This window comes from Callospermophilus lateralis, chromosome 12, assembly GCF_048772815.1.
Source record: "Callospermophilus lateralis isolate mCalLat2 chromosome 12, mCalLat2.hap1, whole genome shotgun sequence".
Classification (NCBI taxonomy): Eukaryota; Metazoa; Chordata; class Mammalia; order Rodentia; family Sciuridae; genus Callospermophilus; species Callospermophilus lateralis.
In genome coordinates, this window is record NC_135316.1 from 26,212,323 (window position 1) to 26,218,321 (window position 5,999).

At 44.4% G+C, this 5,999-nt stretch overlaps 1 pseudogene; it reads left to right on the forward strand.

Moving 5' to 3' along the window:
- The first annotated feature begins 4,982 nt into the window (after window positions 1-4,982).
- On the forward strand, window positions 4,983-5,471 carry LOC143411864 (vacuolar ATPase assembly protein VMA22 pseudogene; annotated as a pseudogene).
- The last annotated feature ends 528 nt before the right edge of the window (window positions 5,472-5,999 follow it).

The window sequence follows — 5,999 nt, forward strand, 5'->3', positions numbered from 1 at the left end:
GGTGACAGCTTACAGTAGAAAACGATGAAATCTGGGTTTGCTCTCCAGCCCCGCAGGTTCTTCTGTTCACACAGTTCTGTCATTCCCTCCAGACGCAGCCCCTCATGCTCTGACCGCTAACCCGGTGCTGCGAGCTCTCCTGAGACTCGACGAGTGGTCTAAACTCGAGTGCTGGGCTTGGTACCCTCCCCAGGCAGCCGCCCTCAGGTCAGGGCATCGGGATGAAGCCGCGCTGCCCAGCCCGGGTCATCTGCTTGCCTCCTCTGTCCCTACCTGGCTGACCATTCTCTCGCGGCCCCCTCTCACCCGCGCTGCCAGGCGAAAGGGGCTTGGCCTTTCGGGACTACTGTCACTTCGGCGGGCCGAGACCTGAGCAGTTCTGGACTCAGCTCTGACCCAAAGGCTTGTCTGCCATGGAGGAGATCCAGAGGTGCCACTCTGTCCAGATCGTTAGAGCCAACTTGGAGACAGTCTTATTAAAGAGATTGTGTCGTCAGAGGGAGCCTGGCTTGTGGTGCTTGAAGGTCTTTAAGAAAAATAATGCACAAGCACAAATATAAAATCAGGAATAAAGATAAATATTTATTTGGAAATTAATTTAGTGAGAAGTGATAATGATTTAGGATGCCTCTGGTACTCCACCTGCAGGAAGGAAAGTGTGAATGGGGAGTCAAGTGAAAAATTTGAGTTGAACCCATTGCTGTTAAATATTTTATTTTTTTTGAAAAATTTTTAAAAACATCTGACGGTTGAATATATTGCTACCACCCCCTTGAAGGCCTGGAAAGAGCCTAGGTAAGTGAGATACTTGAAACTCAAGCTTATTAGCTTTCAGGTAAACCCTTCTATGAGAGGGCAGAAGGGAAGTGGGTGAGAGGCAGAGGTACCATGGACATTGCCAATCATAATAGACAATCCTTGGGTGGGTAGAGTTGAAAAAAAAACTTTCTCATTTCTGTAAGTGACTCCTCAGTACCCACAGGTTTGGTTCCAGGAAACTCCCTCCCCATGACACCAAATTTTCAGGATGCTCAAGTCCCTTGTATAAAATAGTATAGTATTTATAGAACCTATGCACATCCTTTGGTATATGATAAATCATTTCTAGGTGACTTGTAATGTTTAGTGAAATGTAAATGCTATGGATATAGTTGTTATATTGTATTGTTTGGGAAATAATGATAAGAAAAAAGTTTGTACATGTTTAGTATAGATGTAATTTTTGGAAGTGGGTTTTCTAAGCAAAAGCAAACTTAAGCAGGAGATGTGCAATGATAAAAGTTTCATGTCAATGATAAAAGTTTCATATCAACACATCTCTTCTTCAATAGGCCCAGAGCCCTGAGGTTGACTTTCTTAAGAATAGCCAATAGTGTTTGGAGTCTGTCACCCTGCTTACTTCTCTTGAGAATGGGGACATCATAACTTGGTTGAGCTGGAGGTTCAAGGTCCTATTAAGGTTGTAACAATACCCATGCACTAATCTCACACTCTTGTCCAACAGACACTCCCTCCAGACGACTCCTTGTCACTTAATTTTTTATTATCAATGTATCACTAGGACTCCTGGAGGTGAGGGGTTCTAAAGTATAACATCAAAGAATGAACATGGGGCTGGGGATGTAGCTCAGTGGTAGAGTACTCAGTACTACAAAAAAAAAAAAAAAAAAAAAGAAAGAAAAAAAGAAAAAAGAATGAACATTTCACCAGAAGGCCAGACCTTAGAGGGGGCAGCAAAGCACAAATCCCATGACACCAGTTGGCCTGGAGGTACATTTCCCTAGAGAGGCCACTCCTGTAATTCCATTGCTTTGAGGACTCAGGCTCAAGGTTGTCAAGCCTTTTGTCTTTCAAGAGTAGGGTAAATCCTCTTTTTTTCTTTTTGTGATGCTGGGGATTGAACTCAGAGCCTTGTGCATTAGAGGCAAGCACTCTACCAACTGAGCCATACAAATAACCCAATCAATAAATGGGCCAAGGACCTGAACAGACACTTCTCAGAAGATGATATATAATCAATCAACAAATACATGAAAAAATGTTCATTATTGCTACCAATTGGAGAAATGCAAATCAAAACTACTCTAAGATTTCATCTCACTCCAGTCAAAATTGCAGCTATTATGAAGACAAACAACAATAAGTGTTGGCGAGGAAGTGGGGGAAAAGGTACACTCATACATTGCTGTGGGACTGCAAATTGGTGTAGCCAATATGGAAAGCAGTATGGAGATTTCTTGAAAAATTGGGAATGGAACCACCATTTGACCCAGCTATCCCTCTTCTTGGTCTATACCCAAAGGACTTAAAAACAGCATATACAGGGACACAGTCACATCAATGTTTATAGCAGCACAATTCACAATAGCTAAACTGTGGAACCAACATAGATGCCCTTTAGTAGATGAATGGATAAAAAAATGTGGCATGTATGCACAATAGAATATTACTCATCACTAAAAGAGAATAAAATCATGGCATTTGCTGGTAAATGCATGGAGTTAGAGAAGATAATGCTAAGTGAAATTAGCCAATCCCAAAAAACCAAATGCCAAATGTTTTCTCTGATATGAGGAGGCTGATTCATAGTGGGGTAGGGAGGGGGAGCATGGGAGGAATAGATAAACTCTAGATAGGGCAGAGGGGTGGGAGGGGAAGGGAGGGGGCATAGGGTTAGAAATGATGGTGGAAGGTGATGGACATTATTATCCAAAGTACATGTATGAAGACATGAATTGGTGTGAATATACTGTGTATACAACCAGAGATATGAAAAATTGTGCTCTATACATGTAATAAGAATTGTAATGCATTCCACTGTCATATATAAATTTAAAAAATTAATTAAAAAATGAGTAGGGTAAATCCAGGGCTGGAGCTGTGGCTCAGTGGTAGAGTGCTTGCCTAGCATGTGAGGCACTGGGTTCGATTCTCAGCACTCCATATAAATAAATAAAATAAAGGTCTATTGACAACTAAACAATTTTTAAAAAAAGAAAGAAAGAAAAAAATTTGCTTAAAAAAAAGAGTTGGGTAAATTCTCAGACCTTGAGAAATCTGTGTTCTCTGGGGTCCTGGCAGCAATATTTCATTGAATTATTTAAGAGAACTCAATAGAAAGATTTTTTTTTCAGACAGGTATCCATATGTTACCCAGGCTCAGAGAGGTCATCTTAGGCATATAGCTGTCCTTTCCTTCCTTTCAGCAGTCACTTATGGTGATGGTGGCGGGGAAGCAATTTGGTGCTGACAGAGCTGAGAGCTGTCTTTGGAATAGAGATCTCCACTAATATACAGGTAAGTACTCTGCTCTGAGGGGCATCCTACAGCTATGGCTAAGCCTTAGGAAGACTGCAATGCTGACCAACAACCCAACTTCTAACATAGTGCACCCCAGCAAGAACCACCCAGGGAAGCGCCTCCATTCCCATGAAAATGGGATATGGGATAATACATATTCATTACAATTGAAAGGCACTAAGTCTTAAGTAATTAGTTATGCAGCAATAGAGAACCATAAACCATGGAAAAGTCAACATGGCATCAGAGGTAAACAATACCTGGAAGGGTACAAAGTGACCCTTTTCTTGGGAGATCAGGTTGATCCGGGAGTGGAAACAAGAAACCTCTTGGAACCAGATCAAGCAGATTCTTCTGCTGGAAGGAGTTCCCTTCCCTTCTCCAGGACTTTGGTGTCATGCTCTCCTTTTTCCTTCAGTCACAGGAGCCTCCAAAAATGCTGAAGTCAACAGAATTGGCTTCCAGCTCCTCTAGCCTGGGAGCAGAGGTGGACTGAGATGGGCAAATCAGTTTAGTTCCAGAGAGCTTCTGGGGGCACCAGTTCCTGCCCTTCCCCCAGTTGTCTTCTCCTCCCCAACATGTCTTTTCTCCAGCTCTGGATCCACCACAAGGCCCCAGCCCCCAGTTTGGTGAGGAAGGGAGGAGGCAGGTCCAGGACAGTTGAAATTGTCAGGAGAGCGGTGGCTGCTCTATCTGCCAACATTTACCCCCACTGACTTCATGTTTTTTAGCCCCATTCACGCTTCTTCCATTCTTGGGTGCAAAAAAACGTTTCTTTCAACTGGGTGCGGCTGCACACGCCTGTAATCCCAGAGGCTTGGGAGGCTGAGGCAGGAGGATCATGAGTTCAAAGCCAGCTTCAGCAAAAGTGAGGCACTAAGCAACTCAGTGAGACCCTTCTCTAAATAAAATACAAAATAGGACTGGGGATGTGGCTCAGTGGTTGAGTGCTTCTGAGTTCAATCCCCAGTACCCCCCAAACAAACAAAACATTCCTTTCAAGTTTGCAGGAGCTTTGGGTATGGTTCAAAAGAACAGCTTGGTGCATTTTCTGTTGGGGACACTATGGATGAGGTAGGTGAGAGTGACACAAATGGTTACTTCCATGGCTTCTCTGTAGAATCATTCACAAGGAAGAGTGTGTTATTGGGATATACGAGGTGAGAGTGATCTTTTTCTTGTGAGCTCAGGTTGACTAGGGAATGGAAAAAAGAAACTTCATGAACCAGACTGAGAGATTCCTCTGCTAGAAGGAGCTTGCCCCCTTATTTTGCTCATCTTTCACTTGGCTTCTGGGATGTCACATTCTCTTGGTTTTCCTCTTAGATCATGACTGCTTCTTAGTTACCTTTGCTGGGTGGTCTTCATGATAACCTTTGCAATCAATGCAATCAATGGCCCTCAGTGACCTTTTGGACCACATGCCCTAATGTAGCATCCTTCTGCATCAAATCAGGGTTACTTCTGTGAAATCCATAGAAAGGATACAGCAGATATAATGGTGAGTGGCTCTTAAGGCTAGGTCAAGAAAGGGTTTGCAGCCTTATTCTCTTGGTTTGGTACTTAAGGGAAAACCAGCTACAAGTAGCCCTATGGAGATGCCTTCACGAAGGGGATCCAACCACCAACAGCCAGCACCAACTTGTTAGTCACAAAAGTGAGACACTTTTGGTGGTTGGCCCATGGTGGTGTCCAACCTGCAGGTGGAGCCAGACTCACTAATCTTGCAGCTGCTCAGAGACCTGGAGGAGCTGCAAGTGAATGCCCTAGTGGAGAAGGGCTGGCTCTCTCTGGAAAAGGCTCGCTATGCAATAGGTGCCAAGTCAGTAGGGCCCTTGCAGTATGCCTCTCTCAAGGAGTCCCAGGTCTGTATGTGTGTATGCTAGTAAGACTCTGGAAGGACTTCAGACATTCAGAGTGGTGAGAGTCGGTGCCCAGACTCCAAAGGAGGTGGGGCCCTGTGAATCAGCTTTTGCACAGGCAAAAGGGCCCTTACCAAAACTCCAGAGCCAGAGCTCTCTGCAGCCCCACAGGACCCCCGGACTGGTTTGGAATCCTGGTTCTTCAAAGTCTGTGGCAGGCCGAAGCCAGCTCCCAGGAATTGACTGGGGTGAAAGCCAGCTCCCATGCCCCAGGAGAAACTTAAGCACCTGGAGCCTGGGGCTGCCTGATCTGTGTCCATGGAGGCAGGAACTCAGCACAGCTGTTCATGGATTTGGCTGCCTTTTCTCAGGCATTCTTCCTTCACAATTAGCCCCTGTTTCAACCTCCCCTCCAACTAATGCCCCCTCCTTAAAATGTCCTTGGTCTTCATGTTTTCGATTTTGTTAGGTGTGAAGTTCAAAGTTTTTAATACTATATTCATAATATGAGCTATAAATATTTCTTGCTAAACTGAATAATACTGAAAGCCACTTTCTTTGGAACCACTTCTAGGCCCATGTTCTCATAGGACATTCTCTCCCAGGGGACAGGTACAAGGCTGTTTATGTTAATGAACAATTAAACAGCCTCATAGATTAGCCAACTATAGTGCCATTCCTGGATTGCCGCAGTCTCTGGCTGGGCACAAATCACGAGTCTCCACACAGCTTGTAGATTCAAACAGCAATTCTTTATTCCCGATCTCACACCGGCAGTCTACAAACACGTTCTGGGGGAATCCACGTTCTCTGCCCAAATCCACCTCTGCCCAAATC